The sequence below is a fragment of the Haliotis rubra genome, unplaced genomic scaffold, assembly GCF_003918875.1.
Source record: "Haliotis rubra isolate DU_JTF1 unplaced genomic scaffold, ASM391887v1 Scf263, whole genome shotgun sequence".
Taxonomy (NCBI): domain Eukaryota; kingdom Metazoa; phylum Mollusca; class Gastropoda; order Lepetellida; family Haliotidae; genus Haliotis; species Haliotis rubra.
Window position 1 is genome coordinate 1,047,410 of NW_025766703.1, and position 25,344 is coordinate 1,072,753.

The 25,344-nt window shown below is 41.6% G+C and overlaps 1 protein-coding gene across 5 annotated transcripts in view; it reads left to right on the forward strand.

The window, feature by feature from the left end:
- LOC124280256 overlaps nt 1-25,344 on the forward strand; it is a 119,142-nt gene that overhangs the window by 82,193 nt on the left and 11,605 nt on the right. The window lies entirely within an intron of this gene.

The following is a 25,344-nucleotide window of genomic DNA, read 5'->3' on the forward strand; positions in this document are numbered from 1 at the left end:
ATGCATACTTTGATTGCATGGTAGGTCATAAGTTCATTTTTGCGTAGTAGGTCATTGTTTTATATTATGTGGGTTATTATTGATTTTATTGCATAGTTAGTTATTAATACTTCTCTTGGATGGTAGGTCATGCATACTTTTATTGGATGGTAGGTCATGCATGCTCCGCCATATAGCTGGAATATTGCTGAGTGCGGCATAAAACTCAACTCACTCACTCACTCACTCACTCACTCACTCATGCATACTTATATTGCATAGTAGGTAATTAATGCATTTAGTACATGGTAGATTGTTCGTACATTTACTGTTTGGTAGGTAATTCATACATGTATGGTATGGTAGGTCATAAACCCATTTTGTTGGAAGCTGTGGTGGCTGAGTGTGTTAGACAGCTGACTGTGTGCTGGCCTCTCTGAGAGTGTGGGTTTGAATCCCAGATGGGACACAACCAAACATAAGTCACTTTTAACTAATTCTACTTCTTCAGCCATGATTACAGATGACTTGTTCATGTTGTGTAAAACTCACAGACAAACAAGCTGGTGGTTCATCTATAACATCATCCAGTTGTTTACAGCGTGTCTAGCAATATATCACCTGAAGAGTCGATATACAATGTCTGGATATATGTTACTCTATCTACCACAGCTGGGACACGTCGATATTGCCTGTCACAGAATATCTTATTGTACTTAATTACAAGGGCTTTTGGTTTTAAGTTTTGGGTTTGTTTTGTTTTGTTGCATGGAAGATGGTGTATTGAAAACCACTATAGATACACAACATCCTTCGTTTCATGCCCAGATTAAAGAATGGGCTTGACATTTCATGTTTTTGATGGATCAGTTGTTTTTGATGATATTTCCAAAGAAAATATTTAAGGGTTAGTTATGAACCTTTTCAGGTGTGGAAGAATGGCTTTTCTGGGATTAGATTCTAAGTTCTTGTCAAAGGTTTTTGTTCCAAGATCGTGTCAGATCTGAAAAAGAGGTCTTTTTAGGTAACATATGTTATATTTGGGATTACACTTTCTCAGTAAAGTACAGATTCTAGTACTTTTTCCGGGATTCGAACCCACACCCTACGAGTCAGGCACCTAATCACCAGGACACAAAGTCAGACGCCTAGACCGCTCAGAGGCATTGTATATTTCATAGCTTTCGGCCGTAGGAGCCGTACCAATTAACGCTTATCAGAGGGGTACACAAAGTCCGCAGTCTAGACTACCAGTTGTCCGACTTCCATTTTTGTGGAAGCCGTGGTGGCTGAGCGGTCTAGGTGTCTGACTTTGTGTGCTGGTGATTAGGTGCCTGACTCTGAGGGTGTGGGTTCGAATCCCGGATGGGACTCAACCCCCAAAAAGTGCTAGAATCTGTACTTTACTGAGAAAGTGTAATCGCAAATATAACATGTTACATTTGACTACTTTCTAAAATGGCATTGTGTATTTCAGGTCTTTTAGGATTTATATTGTGACCTTTTGTGAAATGTGGGCCTTTTTGGGTATGTCCTGAACTCAGATTTAGAAAAGATCAAGGTGGTGCCAGTGTGTCTGGTCTTCACAAATAATCCCAGTGTCAGGGGTTTTCCACGATGTAAGACAAAAACATATTTTTTATCTTAATATCATTTAAAGTTTTTATTTTACTAACCTTGAGTGATAAAGGATATATTAATCTATTTCACGTAAAAATGTCAATTGTTCCCTACAAAAATAGAGTTGATGACATCGGCAAAACTGTTGCCACTTTCCAATTCCGGGGATTTTGTATGGGTTTTCGACGATGAGCCATACTTTTTGCTCAGCACTGCTAGGGAGTGTTGTGATCACGTGGCTTGCTATTTATATATTGCCTGTCACTAGCAGACGACTGATCTTACTGAAATTTCGCTTGCTATTTTTTGTTATAAAGGCAACTGATTTTACATCTGAAGTGGTAATAACAATCTCGGGTAAATAATATTGATGTTTGTTTGCTTCTAATCTAACTTAACTTCCGGATTTCCATTGTCAATAAACTTCTCACGACAGTGACTGGGCACCCGCCATACCGATGAACTGCTTGTGCACTCCGATCGCCACATATAACGCGAGCAATGCAATTGTTAAAATCACCAAAACGTCAATTTCAGCTTGCTGTGGGATAAAAAAAAGAAAATCTTCGCAATGTTTGTGTTGTCACAGACAATAACCTGTACCTTCATAACACCACACTTTGCAGGGACATATATCTATATGTCTATATATCTTTGCTCTATATATCAGGCCTTGTTATAGATTTCCATCAATGTCTTGTTATTTCTAAGTTGCCTATGTACAAGATGTCTATCTCTTGAACACAAGCCTCTTATCTGATTCATGTAACATGGACTGACGACCTGCACGCAAGAACCAGATTACCTAATGTACTGTAAATGTCGTAGTGTGTCCAATAAACTGTTTCGTCGTCTGGTGGAGCTTATCAGGTGAAATTAAGCTGACAGTCGTTTGATGGGTTGCCGTGTTAGGGAGTTTCTTCCTGCTTGATGGGCGGTGGGGTAAAGCGTTCGCTCGTCACGCCGAAGACCCAGGTTCAATTCCCCACATGGTTACGATGTTTCAAGCCCATTTCTGGTGTCCTGCACTGTGATGTTGCTGGAATATTGCTAAAAGCGGCATAAAACCATACTCACTCACACACTCACTCACTCTCTTCCTGCTGGAGCACGTTCACAGATTTTGACGTTGCATCAACATGATGTCTTATTTGAATCTATATCTATCGTACAGATATTAAACAAAGTATAGCCATTGTGTGCAGGGGTGGGCTCGTCCTCTAAGGTTGTGTCCCTTGGAAGTCTGTAATTTTGGATTGTGATAAACATCTGAGAGACCATTAGAAAAGACTGGAAATCTCTCTCTCTCTCTCTCTCTCTCTCTCTCTCTCTCTCTCTCTCTCTCTCTCTCTCTCTCTCTCTCATGAACTAAATTCATGTTTATTCAGGGCTGTTCGGTTATGAACTAAATTCATGTTTATTCAGGGCTGTTCGGTGCAGAACGACACAGGTAATTTTACGTCACTGGGCTCATATTATGCATGGTCATTGTTGAGAGGATCTATATCAGAAGATCAGGGTACCCTGCCAGTATGTGCTTCTAATGTGGGCACAAAATCTACCTTGACAGTGGTGGGGGTCAGTGACCTTGAGAATTGCACACCATGTACAGGTTGGGTAATCAGTCCATGCGACAATCTACAGCTGAACAGAAGACTTAGATGTACATGATAATAAGGCAAAGCCAAATGTCATGTTAGTTTCACACTCTATTCTGACTGTCTCAAAATACGGTCTTACCCTGACAAGCGCAAATATCTAACTGACGCTATCGGGCAGTCACGTGTCCCCTCGTTGACAGTTTCCCCACGAGAAGCACGTGGTTTCCGAGAAGCAAGGTGTGTTTTTAACACGTCACACCCTGAAACTCATCTGGTGCGTTTTGGCGCGCAAAACCTCCTGCACAGTGCATTTGGAAATACTCTGCAGTTCTCCCAACAGTGGTACCAGTGGGATGAGATGGCACAGACACTGTTACCACACAACATTGGTTCAGGGGAACTCAATGATCCATCGAGCAGGATTGAGCTCTCGGGCGTGGAACCTGTGAAGATCCGGGTTAGAATTGGTGTTCCACAACCCATGATTGTCGTAAAAGGCGACTAACGGGATCGGGTGGCCAGACTCACTGACTTGGTTGACACATGTCATTGTATCCCACTTGCGTAGATCGTTGCTCATGCTGTTGAGCACTGGATTGTCTGGTCCAGACCGTCACCATATAGCTGGAATATTGCAATGTTGGGCATGGATTTGGTGTATTTGTTATTATTATCAATCAAAACAAAACTTTCGGGGTGATGTGTATCTGGTGAGGTGAGGTGAAATTGGGTTTAACCTTGTGCTTGAGAATATTTCGCTCATATGACGACGTGCATGCGTGTGTATGTGTATGTGTGGCTGCTTGTACTAGCCCAGACTGAAGCTTGTTTTATAGTGCTAGCCCACTGAAACACCATGCCGCAGTGAAGCATGAATACCCCACTCAGACACATTATACTGACTCCCGAGGCCAACCAGTCCTTGTTGTACCCATTAATGCCGAACGCCAGGCAGGGACAAACAAGTACCATGTTTTAACATCTTTTGGTATGACGCGGTCGGGGATCGAGCCCACGACCTTCCGCTGTCCGGGCTGACGCTCTAACCACTACACCACGGAGGCGGCTGATGTGTATCTGGAGACACTTAAAAAATGACATGTATGTGAGTGAGTGAGTGAGCGGGTTTGGGTCACAGACCTGAGTGAGTGAGTGGTTTGTTTGTTGTTTAACGCCCCACTCAGCAATATTCCAGTTATACGGCAGTGGTCTGTAAATAATCGAGTCTGGTCCAGACAATCCAGTGATCAACAACATGAGCATTGATCTACACCTGGGATACGATGACAGGTGTCAACCAAGTCAGCGAGCCTGACCACCCGATCCCGTTAGTCGCCTCTTATGACAATTATGGGTTGCTGAAGAACAATTCAAACCTGGATCTTCATGGGTAGAGTGAGTGAGTGAGTGCGTGAGATTAATAACAAATGACCAGCAACACAGTGACACCAGTAATGGCAGCGCACGTTCCGTGAAACCCAGGTGTTTATTGTGAAATCAACCATGTGAACCCAATTAACCAGATTTGACTTTACTGCTGTGACATCCTCTTTAATCAGGAGATATTTCCGTGCTCTCTCGGCAACCAGAACAACAGAGTCACTGTATGCCTCTATTTGGGTTAGGTTTTCTTGAATAACATTGACAAAACCAAATATATCTCACAGGGGGGGCATTATCCTCAACCCATCACCCATGAAGAGGCTCGTGTCCATCCCTTTGAGGCGAAGGACAGATAAAAGACAAGACTTGAGGATTAGTCGCGTTATTCGACGGGAATCCGATGAATGCTGTCGTACAATGGGATCGTAGTCTGTGAATAACACCAAGTAAAGATATCTTGGGGGCCATCTCATAAATCTGGTATTACTGTTTATGTTTAATGGCTCTCACCAGCTGGTATTTCTTTCTGATATGTTTATGGAAACAAATCAAAGATGCAAAGCTATAAAAATCGAGATGTATTATTACAGATTTGGAGTTAGTTTTAGAAAAGATCTGACTTAGTTTCAGAAAAGATCTGACTTAATATGGTTATAAAAGTCCTGAACAGATGGTAGGAAAATGATGATAGTTTTCTTGAATATATTACAACTTGTTCCAAACTCAAGGTATCAGTGTTTGTAACAGGTAAAGAAGGTGCAAAATAGTCACACTCACCCTGGCAGTTGAAAGAAAACTTTCTAGAATAATTGAAGAAACTGTTTATGAGATGGCCCCTGAAGCTAGAGTACTAAACTGTTCTGGTCAGTTACAGTAGGCATAGAATGCATAGCCCGGCCCCAGTGTTGAGGGGGGGGCAAGTTGTGAGGAGTCTGGGGGACTGATACAGCAGGGATACCACCCTATGGGTCCTGAAGCAGGAAGATTCAGCAAGGAGGAAAACAGGTGTGTTTCTTCTTTGACTACCCAATTTTTTAGTTCTGTGAGGGATGGTATAGTTTTAGTTCCACATCAGTGATAGCTAAACTACTTTGTGAACTGTAAGGGATTTTGAGTAGATGGACCGAGCATCTATTTCATTTAAAGGAGAGGTAATTAAAAATTACCTTTTAGTTGATATGGATGTGGCAAATTGACCAGCTTAACAGGGATGGCAATTTTCCGCCGATCGGTGGATTTCCATGATTTTATTTATAAATTGTTACAAATTGTGTCATTGAACCTCCTGTTCGATGACACAATATTAAGTTTTCTGCTGAGAACAGATTTTCCTGTTGCCATTCCTATTTCAGTAGCAAGGAATCCAGGTGAGATTTTGTCTCAAGCAACCCATGCTTGTCGTTAAGAGAGATGAACAGGACTGGAGATGAGGTTTGCAGATTGTTGATTTATGTCATATGCATGTTGTCAACATTATTACACATGATAATCACTGGATGGTGTGATTCAGACTGATTGACTGGCTGCTGGAATACTGCAGAATCTGACATTACAAAAAACAACAAAAACACAACGTTCATGCTGAGCTCGATTATGCAGTTATCTGTGGGTTAATAGCTCATTGATAATTTGAAAAAAAGTAAGGATTAGGTTTTTTTATTTTGTGTTTATAAAGTTGAAGATACTGCAGACGTTTCTTTCTCTATTTATTGTGAAATTCCCAGGTGTGCTTGGCACTGTGCCAGGAAATTACTTCTGGGGTTTGTGATCAGGTTTGATGGAGGTTATTTGGGTGTTGACTGTTCGGGTATTTCTTGCTGCTGTTTAGGTTTGTATGCCGGGAATAATTTAATTAGAAGAAGCAGTGTACAGCGATGTCCGGTCAACTGTGACCGATGTGACCCACGGGTTTATACTGCCATACCCTCAACTGGTTCTACTGCTTTGCTGGTTTGACCCTTCCAGACACATACAGACATACAGACACACATTCTTCCTCTCACTAGGGCTGCGCAATATAACCAGTTTACCGGTATATACCGGTTCAGACATGAAAACGATACGTATTACGATACGTTGATCGAAAACTGGTATTTTGACATGCATTCGGAAAACTTGGTAACACTCGAAAATCCGTTTTTTACACCGGAAGCCATGCATGTGTTGTAAAATGGTGACCCCCAACAACGAACAATTTATTGTGGTGCCAAATACTAGGGCAAAGGCATCGGTAAGGCAGCATTTTGGGTTGAAAAAGTTGACGGTAGACGGAACTATTGATAAGAGGAACACGCGGTATGTAAAATATGCAATGGTAAATTAAATTAATTTTTTTTATCGAAGCTTAATCAAGAATAGTGATTTTGTTGTGTTTTTGCTTTCTAAATGAAGCATTAACTTCCTGCAATATATTGCAGTACATGCTTTCGCATCGCAATATATCGCAATATGAAAATTCTTTGCAATACCCACCCCTATCTCTCACACAGTCACAACCAAACACACAGATTCTGACAGACTAACATTTCGTCTCTGAAATGAGCATGTTTACAGAAACAAAGTTTTGAAATTAAGATAAAATACTTTAAAAAGGAGCCCACATCTTTCTTCATGTTCTAAAACTGGTAATCTGGACTTGCCACATATTCCAGACTTGCATAGGCGGTTTTGGGTATATTTGTTTCAGGGTCTATTTGACAGACTAACAGGCAGATATCTTCATCATCGACACATTCATTCTCTCATCAACAGGGCAGTGGGGTAGCCAGTGGTTAAAGCGTTTGCTCATCATGCCCAAGACCCTGGTTCGAGTCCCCACATGGGTACATTGTGTGAAGCCCATTTCTGGTGTCCCCTGCTGTTATCTTGCTGGAATATTGCTAAAAGCGGCGTAAAACTAAACTCACTCACTCACTCACTCACTCACTCTCATCACACACCCAGCTCCCTTAGCTTATCCAACGTCTAATACTAAGATTCTCTTATTTCCTCTGTCTTCACTGCCACCTCACTTCCAGACCCCACCCAACACCCTACCCCTACCCACTCTCCTCCGTCTGCTGATGACATTTTGATACAAGACTCTGTCACCATCTCACCACCCCACCTTTTCTGTGACCACAGTGTGTGATACAGGACCCCTCCCTCACCACTGCCCCACCTTCTCTGTGACCACAGTGTGTGATACAGGACNCAGTGTGTGATACAGTACCCCTCCCTCACCACTGCCCCACCTTCTCTGTGACCACAGTGTGTGATACAGGACCCCTCCCCACCCCACCACCACTGCCCCACCTTCTCTGTGACCACAGTGTGTGATACAGGACCCCCTCCCCACCACTGCCCCACCTTCTCTGTGACCACAGTGTGTGATACAGTACCCCTCCCCCACCACTGCCCCACCTTCTCTGTGACCACAGTGTGTGATACAGGACCCCTCCCTCACCACTGCCCCACCTCTCTGTGACCACAGTGTGATGATACAGGACCCCTCCCCACCACTGCCCCACCTTCTCTGTGACCACAGTGTGTGATACAGGACCCCTCCCCCACCACTGCCCCACCTTCTCTGTGACCACAGTGTGTGATACAGGACGGACCCCTCCCTCACCACTGCCCCACCTTCTCTGTGACCACAGTGTGTGATACAGGACCCCTCCCCCACCACTGCCCCACCTTCTCTGTGACCACAGTGTGTGATAGTGTCAGTACCCCTCCCTCACCACTGCCCCACCTTCTCTGTGACCACAGTGTGTGATACAGGACCCCTCCCCCACCACTGCCCCACCTTCTCTGTGACCACAGTCTGTGATAGTGTCAGGCCCCCTACCCCACCACTGCCCCACCTCTGTGACCACAGTGTGTGATAGTGTCAGGACCCCTCCCCCTCTCCTCCCACAACTGTTACCACAATCTGTACAAATTTACACCTCCACTAGAGATCAGATAGGTGAGGTAACCAAGGTGCTGCGGAAGTTGCCTTGAGTCGTAGGCTGATGCGGTTACAGGGATGGTCCTGCCGTTCCGCTCACACACACACATGCTTCCCCCATCTGGTGTGACTCTCATAGACGGGATACCATCAGCGGCAGGGCAAGGGGCTCATCTCCCACAGGCAGGAGGGATTAGGTCTAGAGGGCTATCAACAGTTGAAGGCCTTTCACTGCTGGGGTAGGCTGTAGGATACACTGGCTGCTGGATACACTGGCTGCTCGTGGTCAAAACTTCAGGGAGGTGGCATCAGCTGAACCATCGTCCCTTCAACTCCGACCTGTGACTTCCAACCTCTGTGGGTTATAGTACAGGGTTATAGTACTCCTGAATTGAAGATCTGAAGACAGGGTTGTGAACTATTGTCCCAAACAAGTTCTGACGTTTTGAACCGTTACCACAAACAGACAAAACAAGGATTATTCTATCCACAGTGGAAACACCTGGACAGTGGAGTGTTTTGAAAATGGATACCCTGTAATGACTGTTTGATGTTCGGAGATGCAAACAGACTATTTTTAGAGGGCAGTCCTCTGTTGACACATCAGTGAGAAGGAAGATAAGTGATGCTGGCTGTGTTTTCATCGTGGTATTTTAGTACCACATGCGGCTGAAAGAAGTTGTGATCACCACATCCTATAAATGGACTTCTTTCGTGGGTTTTAAATTGTCTGAGTTTGGATATTTCCTGGGCAGAGGTGATCGCTGTTTTAACAGCTGAAGTGTTTGCTCTGGTTTAGCTAATTGAAAATAATTTTGGGCGTGTTGATGTAAATGTTTTTATGTGTAAACAGCTTGTCAGCTGTAGAGGAATGTTTGCTGTTGGGTGGATCTAAATAGGGATACTTGTTGACAGATATACACAGCGCAGGAGACCTGATGAATAGCTTCGAGCTGTGATTGATCCCATGTTGTTTGTGGTCAAAATCGGAAGGAGTGTGATTTTATTTGGAACGTTGTTAAAAGACACCATATGATGTCAGCAAATCAAGGACTCAATTTCAAGTGGATGGAAGTCATCAGTCAGTGATGTGTTAACAATTGTCAACAAGTTACAGGATCTGTGGTGTGATCTGGTGTGACTCACACCCTGGTCAATTATTGGTAGAAAAACAGTGATCTGTTGACTGTTGTCAACTCAAGTTCACAGGATCAACAGTGTAATTCTGGTCAGTTATTGTAGCCAAGGAAGACCTCAGTGATCTGTTGATTGTTGTCAACTCCAGCAGATCACAGGATCAGTGGATCTGGATGTGAGACAGTTTTAGATGATTTTGTGGATAAACCGACAGATGGCCTACATCGTGTTCTGGGATCAGTAGGGACAGATCTCAATCATGAAGCTGAAACACATAAAGCCAGGTTCGTATAGTTAAAGGGGTGACCCCATTTCACAAACCCTCATAAAGGAGGGCTCCACCTTGTACTCTGTCTCAGTTTGTCATGCAGACACTCAGACAAACATACCCAATACAGTGTAGAATATCTGGCAGTTTCAGGAAATGAAGAATGTCACTGGGCTCCTTTTTATTATATTTTATGAAATAATTTAGAAACTCTTCCTTTTTTCTGTGAAATATGTTCATTTCAGAGACTAGATGTTAGTCTATCTGTTTGGGTGTGGAGATAATTATTGTCTTGGGTGAAATTGTGACTTTGTGTGAACATGACATAGTCACTTATTTCTGGAGAGATAAACAGTAACGTATGTTTGTAACACACTTATGGCAAACTAAAGGATACCATACTTATTTGGTCCCAGTCACTTTAGGTCAAAATGCAAACACCATTCCTGGTGATATTGCTAGAAGCGGCGTAAAAACCCCACTCACTCACTCACTCACTAACATTATGAACAATTTAAAATAATGATTCCTCACATGGGTACAATGTGAGAAGCCTATTCCTGGAGTCCCCACCATGACATTGCTGGAATATTGCTAGAAGAGGCGTAAAACCCCAACTCACTCACTCACTCACTCACTCAAAATGCAAACAACTATGTTTATCACAAACATCCCACATTCGCTGGTCAAGCACTTGTTCATGACTACATCCCATATTACCCAGGTTAACATCCATGTTTAGAATTCTATCTGTTCATGTGACTCTGTATCCACAAAGCAGAATGCTACAGTCATATTGAAATGCTGTTCACAATTATTCAAATACCACCAACTTCCTTATAATGTAAATTTATGATATTCAACAGTTATGACTTTGTTTTCAAAGTTGTCAGTATAACAGTATTGTGGTTATTTTTAGAGGTAGCAACTCTCCCAGTCATATATTTAGCTATATCTCTACACCTGTGCTGGAAAATGTGTCGGTGGTGAATTCAGAGGCTCTCCAGCATTTTCTGGTGATAGCTGTTTGGATAAAGTGATTAAGATTCACAAGAGATTTCAAGCATTAAACAGACGTTAATAGATCTCACAGGTTCCACCTCAGCTTGTGTTCCACCAGTTGAGGCGGCCTGTCATTTTCAAATTAGTTTGTGATAAATATAGGAGCGGCTGTAATTTGCTGTTGAATAGCTGGGATTGACATGATTGACTGTTGTTAAATAGTTGGGATTGAATGATTGACAAACAGATATAGGAGATAATCTTAAACAAAATAAAACAAATTGGAGGGTGGTTTAGCAAGGCTGTCTTCTTTGTCCAGTATGATTAGTGTCATTTACATTCAAGATATGTGAGCTGTGGCATAACCTAGTGGTTAAAGCTATACTCATCACGCTGAAGACCCAGGTTCAATTCCCACATGGGTACAATGTGTGAAGCCCATTTCTGGTGTCCTCCCCGTGCTATTGCTGGCTGTTGTAAAATTTTAGAGGTGTATGTTTATGATAGTTTATGCGTTGTGTTTTGTATTAAGGTGTGATAAGATATTTATTGCATAGCATTCCATGAAGGAACAGTGGCAATATTCTATAAACTACAAATATAAACAGGTAAAGATATATAGAAATGCACAGATACATGAATGATGTACGTTATAACAGTTTCACAAATCATATGTACCGGGTAGTATAATGACATGGAAACAATATGAGGAGAATTTGGTATGATATAAGTTTCCTTTTGTTAATTGAATGTTTCATGTTAACCTCATTAAATGTTTGGCTGGTGATGTGTTTATTGTCAGTTTTATCCATTCATTAGTGATAACAAGAAATTAGGCTTTGCTGATATCTGTGTAGGATCTACTTTGTTGAATGTTATGTTTTATTATTATCCATGTGAGTTAAGTATTAGCTGGTCATGTATGCCCAGAAATTGCATATTTCCAGGCTAAATCTAAAGATTTTCATCGGGGAGGCTCCCATCATCAAAAGGGGTCCGAGCCCCCTCTGCTCACCCCCAACTCGCACCTTCAGGGCTCCGGAAATGCTTTTAGCAAGGCATGATTCAGCTTTCATTTGATTCAGGGTTGGCATCTCTGGAGGAAATATATTAGTATTCATTGTGCAGACAAATTCCTCACAAGAAATATATGGTTTCTGTGATAAAAATAATATTATATATTTTCTCTCCTGCACCCTAAAGGATTTCAATAATTAACTGGACCTTCATGTTTTCTGCAAGGACCCTTGAAATTAGTAATCTGGACCTCTAGTAGTCTGTCGTACAGACCCTGAAGCAAATATATCCAAGAAAGCCAATGCAAGTCTAGAAAATGGGGCAAGTCTAGATTTCCTCAGCTTCAGGAAGAAAGTCTCAGGGATCCTGGCCTGTGAAGATCCGGGGTAGAATAGGTCTTCAGCAACCCATGCTTGCCACAAAAGGCGACTATGCTTGTCGTAAGAGGCGACTACCGGGATCGGGTGGTCAGGCTCGCTGACTTGGTTGACACATGTCATCGGTTCCCAATTGCCCAGATCGATGCTTATGCTGTTGATCACTGGATTGTCAGGTCCAGACTTGATTATTTACAGACCGCCACCATATAGCTAGAATATTGCTGAGTGCGGCGTAAAACTAAACTCACTCACTCACTCAGGGCTCCTTTTCATTATATTTTATATTTTGTTTACTATGAACTTTCTTCAGTAAAATATGTTCATTTCAGAGACTAGTTGTTAGTCTAGACCTCTAGTTATGTAGGCCACGGTGACATCCTTTTAACGTGCATAAGACAAACATCAAAGAATGAGACACTGTATCTTGATACGGGTACTGTAACTGCTTATATCATCCTAGTCCTAAATGTGTTACAAGATAATCTTCCTCCTAACCTGGGGCAGTGGGGTAGCCTAGTGGTTAAAGCAATGGCAATCATTGAAGCCCATTTTTCGTCCGAAGATCCGGGTTCTCATTCCCCACATGGACACAATAGCGCTGTTGTAAGCTGAGAAAAGCCCATTTCTGGCTTTCCTGTCGTGATATTGCTGGAAATATTGCTATAAGACCATTTCGGTGTACAAAACTCACTCACTGGGGTACTCACTGACATCTGAGAATGCACCTGAATCCTGTTGTAAGCTGACCTAGGGGAACAGCTACCTGTCCTCATCTACCTCCTGGTCACAGCAGGCAGACACACAGCTGTGGTGGACTCAACTCCTTCCGCCAACATCTGTTGATGTCAATTTGTAGAGTGACGGCAGTTATCTGCTCGATGTAATCAGCCGTTTCAGATATATCACTAAATTGGAAAGTGGATTATACCATGGCTGACTGTCATGGCCGGACCAGATGGAGGAAGGTTGTTTGTGAAACTTTGGAACATTGTCTGAGGTCTCTGATAATCAGAAGGTCAGTGAAAACATGTCTTGTGGTTTAGTTGGGTTTAATGCAGTTTGAACAGTATTTCTGTTACATCACAGTGCGTTGTGTTGTGCTTACTTGGGCAAGTGACTTTATTCAAAATACGCCTCATTTTACCAAGCAGTAAGTGGGTGCCTGGTACATTGAGGTGGTAATGTAACTGTTACTTTGCATCACCTCGCTGTTAGCTTGGTTTGTACACTCCCCAGGGAGCGGAGATAAAAAATCTTGTGCATGCTAATTGTTGCCCTGATGATATTGTGACACACAGCATGGAGAAGTGACATGCAAACTGACAAGTAGTAATAGTAGTAGTGGTGGTGGTAGTAGTAGTAGTGGTGGTGGTGGTGGTGGTGGTGGTAGTAGTAGTAGCAGCAGAGGAACAGATAAGCTGCGTATCTGCGTAAATTACGCAAATATTTATGTGAAAACACAATTCCTATTAAGTTTGAGTGAAGTGAGTACAATTTATTTCGTTATTCAAAGAAAAATTAGGATACCCAATGAGATGAAGACAAGCGAGTACATAACTCAATGACCCAAAAAGTTATGTGTATCTGTAGCTGTGTAGTAGTAGTAGTAGTAGTAGTTGGTAGTAGTAGTAGTAGTAGTAGTTGTAGTAGTGTTGGTAGTAGTAATGGTCAGTGGTGTTAGGTAGTAGTAGTAGTAGTAGTGTTGGTCAGTAGTAGTAGTGGTGGTAGTAGTGGTAGCAGTAGTGGTAGTGGTGGTAGTAGTAGTAGTAGTAATGTTGGTAGTAGTAGTAGTAGTAGTGGTCAAGCGGAGAAATCCTTGATACATTTCTTTAAAGCAGCAATAATTCAGGTCCGTTACCCCCCAGTGAAACAGTCTGGTTGCCATGGCTATTGAAAGATGGAGGACCATTTGGTGGGCTGTATTGATAAGCTATCTGTGTGTTGTTCATCTGGGAGGAGGGATTAGTTTCTCCTCAACAGGTGAATGATACTCCCATTTCAGAGACAGGTAGCGAAGAAAGAGTGATGCAGTTATCTCAGTCGTAATGAAATGTGAGCGCATGTTTTGATAACATTTCCAGCCCGACTGCATCTAACAGGAGAAGATGGTTTCAAGGTTAGGATATTCTTATTTTGTCAGAATCATTTCCGATTTTTGTAATGCAGTTGTATTCTGCATTGTCATGGTTACCTGATGGTGGAGCGAGTTGCTCATGATATCAATCATTGTTTTGTCTAGTCCAGTGAGTTATTAAACCAAACACAAGTTGGTATACAATTTGACTGATCTATTTATCTAATACAAAATAATAATTTGCAATTATTTTTTTAATGAAAATTCATGGATTGTAGAAAAATTGAAGACGCTTTTTAGGGAGCAAACAGCTGTGAAGTTTTCATATCAATGATGTTGGATAGACAAATATATATTCTTGATAAAACAACAATATCCATGAAGATATGGGCTTTGCGATTTCAAGCTGTGGACATTTACGCTGAACCATAGAACGAGATGTGACAACATTCAGTCACCTTTTCGACAGAAGATACAAATTTAATATGCACAGCAGCCAGGAAGACTGTCAATCTGCTCTTAATTGACACTATATTCATCCACTTCCTTGTCCTGGTAGTTTAATTCAAGGGGTATGTGACATTCATTGTGGGTCAAGGTCAAGGTCAATATCAAAGGTCAGTGTATAGGTTGTGTGTTCTGTGCCATTGAGTACCTGTAGGACCACATTACAAGTGTGGATAAGTCTTGGTGACTTACATTGTAGAATATACCTTCTCATTTGTCTCTGAGTGGGAGGATTTCCGTTCACTGATGACAAGGCAAGTAGTAGTGATTCCTCTGTTGTGTAAAAATTAGTGTGTTTTGGGTAATGGTTATTTTTTCTTCGTCTACTGCAGGGATGATTTTGTGTAACTGAGGATGACCAAGGAATAATATTTTTGTGTTGACTGACTTTACTCGAAAAGACTTTTTGTCGAACTGAGTTAATTAAAATGATATTTTGTTTCAGATTAGTCTGTTTTAATGATAGTTTAATTATCGACATTTATGGTCTTGAATCTGTTTGAATGCCAAATTCATGGTTGTAAATCTGTTTAATGACCAACTCAAGACTGGCTGACTGAGTTTGGTTTTACTCCGCTTTTAGCAATATTCCAGCAACATCACGGCGGGGAACACCAGAAATGGGCTTCACACATTGTACCCATGTAGGGATTCGAACCCGGGTCTTCAGCGTGAGGAGCCAACACTTTAACCACTAGGCTACCCCACCGGCCCACCAACTTAAGAAAACAGCTCTCACTCATATAGATCTGGGTTAGAATACGTCTAAAGTGAGTGAGTGAGGTAATATTTATCGTCACATCGGCAATATTTCAGCCATATCGTGACGAGAACATTTTATAATTATATTAAAGATGAATAAAGTTAGAAATTAAAAAACCTGTTGATGAAGAACAGTAAAAGTACTAGCGTATCACAGATATCCATTTAAAACGTCTAAAGCAATCCATGCTTGTAGATGTGACAAACGGAATCAGTTGGTCAGGTAGGTGGACTATGATGGTTGACACATGTCATCCTATTCCAACTGTGTAGATTGATGCTTATGATGTCAATCACTTGATTGTCTGGTCCTGACTTGAATATTTACAGACCGCCATCATAGAGGAATATTACTAAGTGCGGCATGACAAAACATAATTCTTAGGTGCACTGTTAAAATAGGCTTGTCCTCAGGATTGTTCCTTTATTCTGAGAAAACTGTTAAAATCAGGATATCTCTCTCTCTCTCTCTCAGTATCTCTGTCCTCTTAAAATCAGGATATCTCTCTCTCTCTCTCTCAGTATCTCTGTCCTCCTTCTCTCTCTCTCTCTCTCACTCACTCGCTCAGCTCGAGGATGTATGTTCCTTTATTCTGTCAAAACTGTTAAAATCAGGTAATTGTCCAATTGCAAACATCAGCTCTGCCCCCAAACATGTTGAAATTCCTCCAGCAATTATCTTGTCATTTGCGGTATCGGGTGATGCATGGAATGCATTTAAAAGTCCAATAAAATGTTGGCACTTGTTAAATTTACCTCATGCCTTTCAGACTGGCCGTTCCACAAACTGCTGACTTGGCATTTCTTGTGCTGGCCTGTAAGTAGGAGATAGGTCATGATTTATGATGCAATCAGTTGGTGAAATCAGTTTGAAAACGAGCTGACATTAAGCCGCTAACATTTATGACATGAATGTTCTGGTAATTAAGCTGACTATTTGGCGGAATTTGACAGCAGTGCTGAATTTATTTTGTGGTACAAGGTACTGTTTGACATATCAGGATTATCACAGCCAGTATTTCACCATTTTAGCCTTTCAGCCCTAGGGAAGTTTTAATGAGACATCAATCATTCAAGTCAAGGGTCAAGGTCATGCCAAAGGTCATAGCTGAAAATACCAGTTGTTTATTTGTGCAGGTCACTTATATGTTGTATGTTGCCTTAGGGGTGGAACAGAAAATAAAAAAGTTCTTTCATTTTGTATTTGTGTATTAAACTGATTCAGTTTATGGTAGATTTTGGATATGATCTCAGCAAATATAGAAGTGAGTTGTGCTCTGAGTAATATCCCATCTATATCAGGAACAATGCTGTTAATAAAGTCTGGGACCGGTAAACTAGTGGTGGATAGCATGAACACTACTTTCATGACGAGGGGTTGTTGGGTAGCCTAGTGGTTAAAGCGATCACTCGTCATGCCGAAGACCTGTTTCGATTCCCCACATGTGTACAATGTGTGAAGCCCATTTCCTCCTTCTTTCCCCACCCCACCCCCCCACGTGATATTGCTGAAATGTTGTTAAAAGGGACGTAAAACTAAACTCACTCACTTTGTAGTTGACTGTGACAATCCTCGGGTCCAAGGATGTATTGTTTTGCAGAATCCCCACAGGGGGGAACAGTAAATGACAATTATTATTTTTTTCACTATCTTTACGATTTCTGCCCCTGAAGGCATGTGAGCAGGTATAACGATTTGTATTTATAGGAAACTGTTGACTTCTTTTTATGAAAGTGTCAATCACTTGAGAAAACATTCATTTTGTTGCCAAAAATATTTTTCGTCTGTCATAGAAAATATATTGTTTATTTTGATTACCAAGGTCTTAAGTTAGTTCTTTTTCTGAGTGTCAATTTGATACAATGAATTGACCGATGTTCATATGTATGGCACTGTATACGTTTACGCCTGTTGTGTCATAACAGCATGCTGTGGGTGTAGCTTGGTTTGGTTGGTTTGTTGTTTAACGCCGCACTCAGCAACATTCCAGCAATATGAGGGGCGGTGGGGTAGCCTAATGGTTAAAGCGTTGACTCGTCACGCCGAAGACCCGGGTTCGAATCCCCACATGGGCACAATGTGTGAAGCCCATTTCTGGTGTCCCTGCCGTGATGTTGCTGGAATATTGCTAAAAGCGGCGTAAATCCAAACTCAGTCAGTCAGTCAGTCCAGCTATATGGCGGCGGTCTTTAATTAATCAAATGTGGACTAGACAATCCAATGATCAACAGCATGAGCATCGATCTACTCAATTGGGATACAATGACATGTGTTAACCATGTCAGTGAGTCTGACCACCCGACCTGTCAGTCGCCTTTTGCGACAAGAATGGGTTACTGAAGATCAATTCTAACTCAGATCTTCCCGGATATTGTGGGTCTAGCAAATATAAGTGCAGGTATGTAAGGATTTCTGGTTAGGTACAGGGGCGATCCAAATGATTGGAATATTTGAAGATTGGTTGTAATAAATAACAGTGCGGTTGTACACAATTTTCTGAATGCAAATGATTTGCGCTTTGTAAATGTTGTCAGTGAATGACCAAAAGAAGATTTTTTTTCGTTTCAATTTCAAACAAAACCGGAGTAAGGGTGTTTTTCCGAAAAGGTTTGTTCTCAATAGTTGAGGCACCGTCTTGTTTCGAAAACTGCTGAAGTAAGCATGTGTTTGTTTATGTTTAGACTGATGTCGTACCTAACATCAAAAAACAGGAAAATGATTTTGATTGTGGATTGGTAGGGCTGATCCAATCAACAATCAAAATTATAGGACCAATTCCTGGCACCAGTTGGTACACAGCGGGGGAAAGACAACTGACTGTATCAGTGTACCAAATTGGCTCTAAGCCTCATACAAAGGTCAGTTTGTATGTTGAAAGTGTCAGGTGTCTATTTTCGATGTGGTGGGGTAGCCTAGTGGTTAAAGCGTTCGCTCGTCACGCCGAAGACCCGGGTTCGATTCCCCACATGAGCACAATGTGTGAAGCCCATTTCTGGTGTCCCCGCCGTGATATTGCTGGAATATTGCTAAAAGCGGCGTAAAACTAAAGTCACTCACTCACTATAAATCTATTTTCCGCCTTCAACGGTAACTCCGGTATCACTGTTCAGCTTTGTGACGTTTCAGATTTACTTGCAGCCCAGGTGTATGTTTTTGTGTCAGATTATAAAACGTCTTAAAATTGAGTTGTTACATCGTTAAAATTTTGTGAGTTCTTTAAAGAGGCCTCTCTGCCCTAGATCATGCCACAGGGGATTATATGGTGTAGTTTGAGATATATGATAGGCGTTTTATAGACAGAGCTTGAAGGTTTTAAACAAGATTTATTTGATTGTTGAGTGCACCCATTGTAGAAGTCAGTCTTCTCAATTTTATTGATCTTTTATTAGACGTGAGGGGCCGTGGGGTAGCTAGTGGTTAAAGCGTTGGCTCGTCACGCCGAAGACACGGGTTCGAATCCCCACATGGGTACAATGTGTGAAGCCCATTTCTGGTGTCCCCCGCCGTGATGTTGCTGGAATATTGGTAACAGTGACGTAAATCCAAACTCAGTCAGTCAGTCAGTATTAGACATGATTGATGAGTATAGTAACCTTTTCCTTTTTGTGTCAGTAACATTTTTTGTCAGTGTAATAAATTCATTCTCGTACAAATAACTATTCTATCGTATTGAATTGTGTTTGAAACTTGGATCCTGGGGCCTGATTCCCCGAATTGATAAGTTTTTCTTTGATATTATTGTTATCACTCATCATCATCGTCGTCGTCGTCATCATCACCACATCATCATCATTGCTATCGTCATCGGCAGCAGCAGCAGCATTGCTGTTGTTGTCATTGTCATCATTGTCCTCCTCCTCAACAGCAGCAGCAGTGGGTTAGAGTTGATCTTCAGTTACCCATGCTTGTCATAAGAGGCAACTAACGGGATCGGGTGGTCAGGCTTGCTGACTTGGTTGACACATGTCATCGTATTCCAATTGAATTGTCTGGTCCAGGCTAGACCATTGTCTGGACTCTATTAATAACAGACCACCACCACATAGCTGGAATATTACAGCGTAAAACTAAACTCAACTCACTCACTCACTCACTCACTCACTCACTCACTCACTCACTCACTCACTCACTCACTCACTCACTCACTCACTCACTCACTCAGCAGCAGTAGCATTGCCATCATCATCAACAACATCATCCTCATCTTCATCATTGTTGCATCGGTTCCCAATTGCGTAGATCGATGCTCATGCTGTTGAATGTCTGGTCCAGACTCCGCCAGGTCCGCCGACATATAGCTGGAATATTGCTGAGTGCGGCGTAAAAATAAACTCACTCACTCACTCATCATTGTCGACTCATCATCATTGACTGATCAGGGGATTGGTGGAAACTACAGAAAGGCTTGAAATCAAACTCATCAAGCATAACCCGCAATCATCAACCAACCGGCACAACAGTCATTCAGAAATCTTGACCCTATGTGAAAACAGAAACCTATCTGAACACTGCGTACATGTCCCTGTTCTACCTGAGCGCACCTGTTGATTGGGATGAGCATGCAGGTGATATTCACCATTACCATAGCACTGGGGTCACGCTGAGGTTGTCTGGATCGTGTTTAGTGTCGCTGTGTGAAGCCTTGGATTAAGGTTAAATTTCATGATCAACTTAATGAAAACTATCACTCACCTGAAATCAGATTTATTGCCAATTGGAGACAAGTTTGACACTAATTTCTCGGGGCATTGTCACGGAATTGGAAGAGTTGGTAATAAAATGCTGATATGTAGACGTTCATGATCACCAGCTGGGGAGATGTTGGAGGTACGTCTGTGTGGTGGGGAGATGGGGAGGGTATGTAGGGAGATGTATCTGGGGGCAAGTGGAGGGGATGGATAAGTGAGGTTGTCCATTCAACAGCATTATTTATTCATGTTGAACATGTACAATTTGGAAATGTTGTCACTTTGCACAAATCTGAAGTTAACTAATGATGCAGAAAACAGTATGCTGTGTGCATGTTGTAGATGATTGTGGTAATAATGGTGGCTTGATTGTGGTAGTCTGGTCCAGACTCGATTATTTAGACACCACCGCCATATAGCTGGTATATTGCTGAGTGCGGCATAAAACTAAACTCACTCACTCACTCACTTGATTGTGATCAGTATCATAGAGGTGAAACATTTTACCGATGACGATGATGATGATGATGATGATGATGATGATGATGACAATGGTTATGATTCTGATGGTTATAGTGAGTGAGTCAGTTGGGTTTTACGCCGCTTTTAGCAATATTTCAGCAATATCACGGTGGGGGACTCCAGAAATGGGCTTCACACATTGTACCCATATGGGGAACCAAACCCAGGTCTTCGGCATGACGAGCTAAACCATTTAACTACTAGGCTACACCACCGCCCCCAACAATGGTTATTAAGAACACTTGGTGGTGATGATTATAACATGATTGTGTTGCTGATTATTGAAATAACGTGATGATGATGATGATGATGATGATGATGATGATTTCTTTGAGAGGCTTCTTAGACGTTGGGAAGTACAATATGGACAAACTTTATTGATGGCAGTGTCTTTATTTCGTGAGTGCGATGTTTTTCATTCTTGCACTCATGAAATAAAGACATTCTTCTCCATAAGTTTGTCCATATTAATGATTCTGATTTTTATTGGTTGATGAAAATTGATGATGATGTTTGTCCATATTGATGATGATGATGGCATGATGGGTGATGATGATGATAATGATGAATGATCATGATGATGATAATGAAAATGATTGACCACATCATCAGTGATGATTAATGAAAACATTAATTCAGACCAACATTGGCAGTGATGACTTTTAGGAGCGATCGAATGCTATCTGGGTACTAGCCCCTTTCCACACAGCCGGGGTGGTGTGTGCAGCCCATTTCTAGTGTCTCCGCTGTGTTATTGCTGGAATATTGCTAAAAGCGGTGTAAAACTATACTCACTCACTCACTTTCCACACAGCTACCAACATCCAGGAACACCACGCACACCATCTGCCATTACGTGGGAGTTGTGCTGATGGAAGCGGACATTTAAAGGGTATTAACCTTCCACCGTGGCTTGTTTGATGGGAGTCACAAAGCAGCAGGCACCCTGACAGGTTCCACTGTTATGTCTGAACACAGGGCTTTCATGGGATGCTTAAGTAACGGCAGGAATACCTGCGTCTTGTGTTCCGGGTCGTGTTTCAGAAACAGATTGCTGCCGAGATGTAACATTTATTTAATGTCAGGAATGTCGAGTCTGGTGGAGGTAAAACTCTTCATTTTGATGTCACGGTAAATGTGCGTACCTGAAATCATGTGCAAGTTTGTTGTGAGAAATTGGTGTGAAATTCTTTCATGTTATCTGTGAGGGTGAAAAAGGAAAATTATTTGATTTCCATCTTCTTCACTATCAAAGACACACATAGTTTGTCTCACAGCCTCGTTATGTTTCTGCTTTCGTGGGCGCACGCGCACACACACACACACACACACATGCAAGTACACATCAGATGCTCACAAACAGTACACATGCACACAGTACACAAATGCACAGCTACACACACATGGTACATACACACAGTACACACATACACTTGCAATCACACACAAACAGTTCACACATGCAAAACTGTACACACACAAACTATACACGCATGCACATACACACATAATTCATCTCATTCAACAGCCAATATCCACTGATGCTTTCAGCAGTTTTGATGGGGGTTTTATTTTAGAGAAAACATGCAACTAATTTCTTTTCCAGAAAATACCAAATATATATCTATTAAATATTTCCTTGAGTCTAATTAAAATGATTTTACATACTCGGTATGTAAACTACCAGTTTCACTACCACTGTCAGCTATGGTGCTTCACAGGAAAATGTCGGATGTCAAAACTACGTACATCTTCTAGAGGCACAGTTGTTAATGTATTTGTCATCAGCAGCCGAAGCAAGTCTACAGGGTTGTCGGAATTCCGTTCTAAATTTACCCGGCTGCATGACATTTTATAATTTACTTTGTTGCAATCCTGCAAGAAAAACACAGAGGACAAGGAGCAAGACCGTGCCAAGCCAGAGAAGGATATTTCCTAGGTAAATTGATAATGTATGGCTTGGAAGGGGAGAGAGGATGAAATGGAGAGATTGTGTAAGAAAAGGTTGATAACAGATGTTAGATGTGCCTCTGGTAATGTTGGGTGATGTGAGGTTGTATATTCACAGTAGCTGAGGACACTCTACTCTGTTGATCAGTTCTAGGGGAAATAGTATCATCCATTTGAAGAGCATCAGTACTCATTGAAATAATGTCATCCTTCATCAGCACAAGGATAAAGACGTACCATCAAGTTTGTGTGACTGATAATAGTGGTTTGGGAAATAGTACAATTGTTTGGCTGAATGTCAATGGTGGGGGAAATAGTACCACCCTTTTTCAATGCAGTTATATGTAGGTGGAAATAGTAATTTGGCATAAATACTAAGGGAAATATCATTTCTGTAGCACAGTACTGTCTGTTTGCAAGTAAATCTGTTACTGTTATGTTGTTTATGATAATTCTAATAATAATGATAATGGTGGTTGCAGTATAATTAAGAATAACAACTTGGAGCTCATAATTTTTTGTTACGATGATGATGATGATGATGATGATGATGATGGTGATGACAATACGATAATGACAATATGATGATAGTAAAATGGTAATAATTAACGTATATTGTGGTGGCGTACCCAAGTGGTTATAGTGTATTACACACTCACTCACTCATCATCATACATCCAAAGTGAAAACTGACTAGGAGAGAAGTGTTATCCTTGGTGCACCCCACTAACACATTTGTTCATAGTTCAACCAGCTACATATCTGATCTTAGTTTGAGGTTAGGTGAGGTGAAATTGGGTTTTACGTCGTGCTTGAGAATATTTCGCTCATATGACGACGTGCATGCGTGTGTATGTGTATGTGCGGCTGCTTGTACTAGCCCAGACTTAAGCTGGTTTTATAGTGCTAGCCCACTGAGATACCATGCCGCAGTGAAGCATGAATACCCCACTCAGACACATTATACTGACTCCGAGCCGACCAGTCCTTGTTGTACCCATTAATGCCGAGCGCCAGGCAGGGACCAACAAGTACCATATTTTAACGTCTTTTGGTATGACGCGGTCGGGGATCGAACCCGTGACCTCCGGGTGGACGCTCTAACCACTACGCCACAGAGGCGGTTATGATCTTAGTTTGAGCAACCAACTAAATATCTGATTGTAGATTGAGCAACAGCTTTATATCTGATCGTAGATTGAGCAACCAACTATATATCTGATCTTGTAGTTTGAGCAACCAACTATATATCTGATCTTAGTTTGAGCCACCAACTATATATCTGATCTTAGTTTGAGCCACCAACTATATATCTGATCTTAGTTTGAGCCACCAACTATATATCTGATCTTAGTTTGAGCCACCAACTATATATCTGATCTTAGTTTGAGCCACCAACTATATATCTGATCTTAGTTTGAGCCACCAACTATATATCTGATCTTAGTTTGAGCAACCAAGTATATATTTGATCACAGTCTGAGCGCCAACTATATATTTGATCTTAGTTTGAGCAACCAACTATATATTTGATCACAGTCTGAGCAACCATCTCGCCAACTATATATTTGATCTTAGTTTGAGCAACCAAGTATATATTTGATCACAGTCTGAGCAACCAACTATATATTTGATCACAGTCTGAGCACCAACTATATTATTGATTTTTGATATGAGCGTGTTTGTTCTTTCACACTGGAAAGTAGCGTTAGGAAATAAAACGTAATAGCAAGTAAATCTGATTTCTTTGAAAGAGGACAGAGAGCCTGTTTTTAAGATCTATTTGTTTGGAATTTGGCCTTTGTATTGATTCAAATAGTCTAAATAATCTGTAATGGGCCTGACCTAAAAAAAAGTCTTAAATTTAGAGTCCACACTTTTGTTCCACTTTAAAACAGTGCAGTGTGAAATGTCTTTCCCACTTAACTGGCTTTGAACATGAGGCCACACCCCTGAATAATTATGTCACCGCACATTCCAAGGTCTAGGCCACCCAGACAGAGGGGTGTTGTAACAAGGCCCTTGAATCGGTAATGACACAAGCTCAATGGGTGATCATGCTCCGCCAACGGAATGTAGTGCCCACATCTCTTTTTGGGAAGTGTGCAAAATTCTTCAGATACCTTCAGTGTGTACAGGTGTGTTGGTGTGTGTGATGTCTGTGTAGGGGTGTGTGATGTCTGTGTAGGGGTGTCTGTGTATGATGTCTGTGTAGGGATGTCTGATGTCTGTGTAAGGATGTCTGTAGGGATGTTTGATGTCTGTGTAGGGTGTGTGATGTCTGTGTAGGGTGTGTGATGTCTGTGTAGGGATGTCTGATGTCTGTGTAGGGATGTCTGATGTCTGTGTAGGGATGTCTGATGTCTGTGTAGGGATGTCTGATGTCTGTGTAGGGATGTCTGATGTCTGTGTAGGGATGTCTGATGTCTGTGTAGGGATGTCTGATGTCTGTGTATGGATGTCTGATGTCTGTGTAGGGATGTCTGATGTCTGTGTATGGATGGGGATGTCTGATGTCTGTG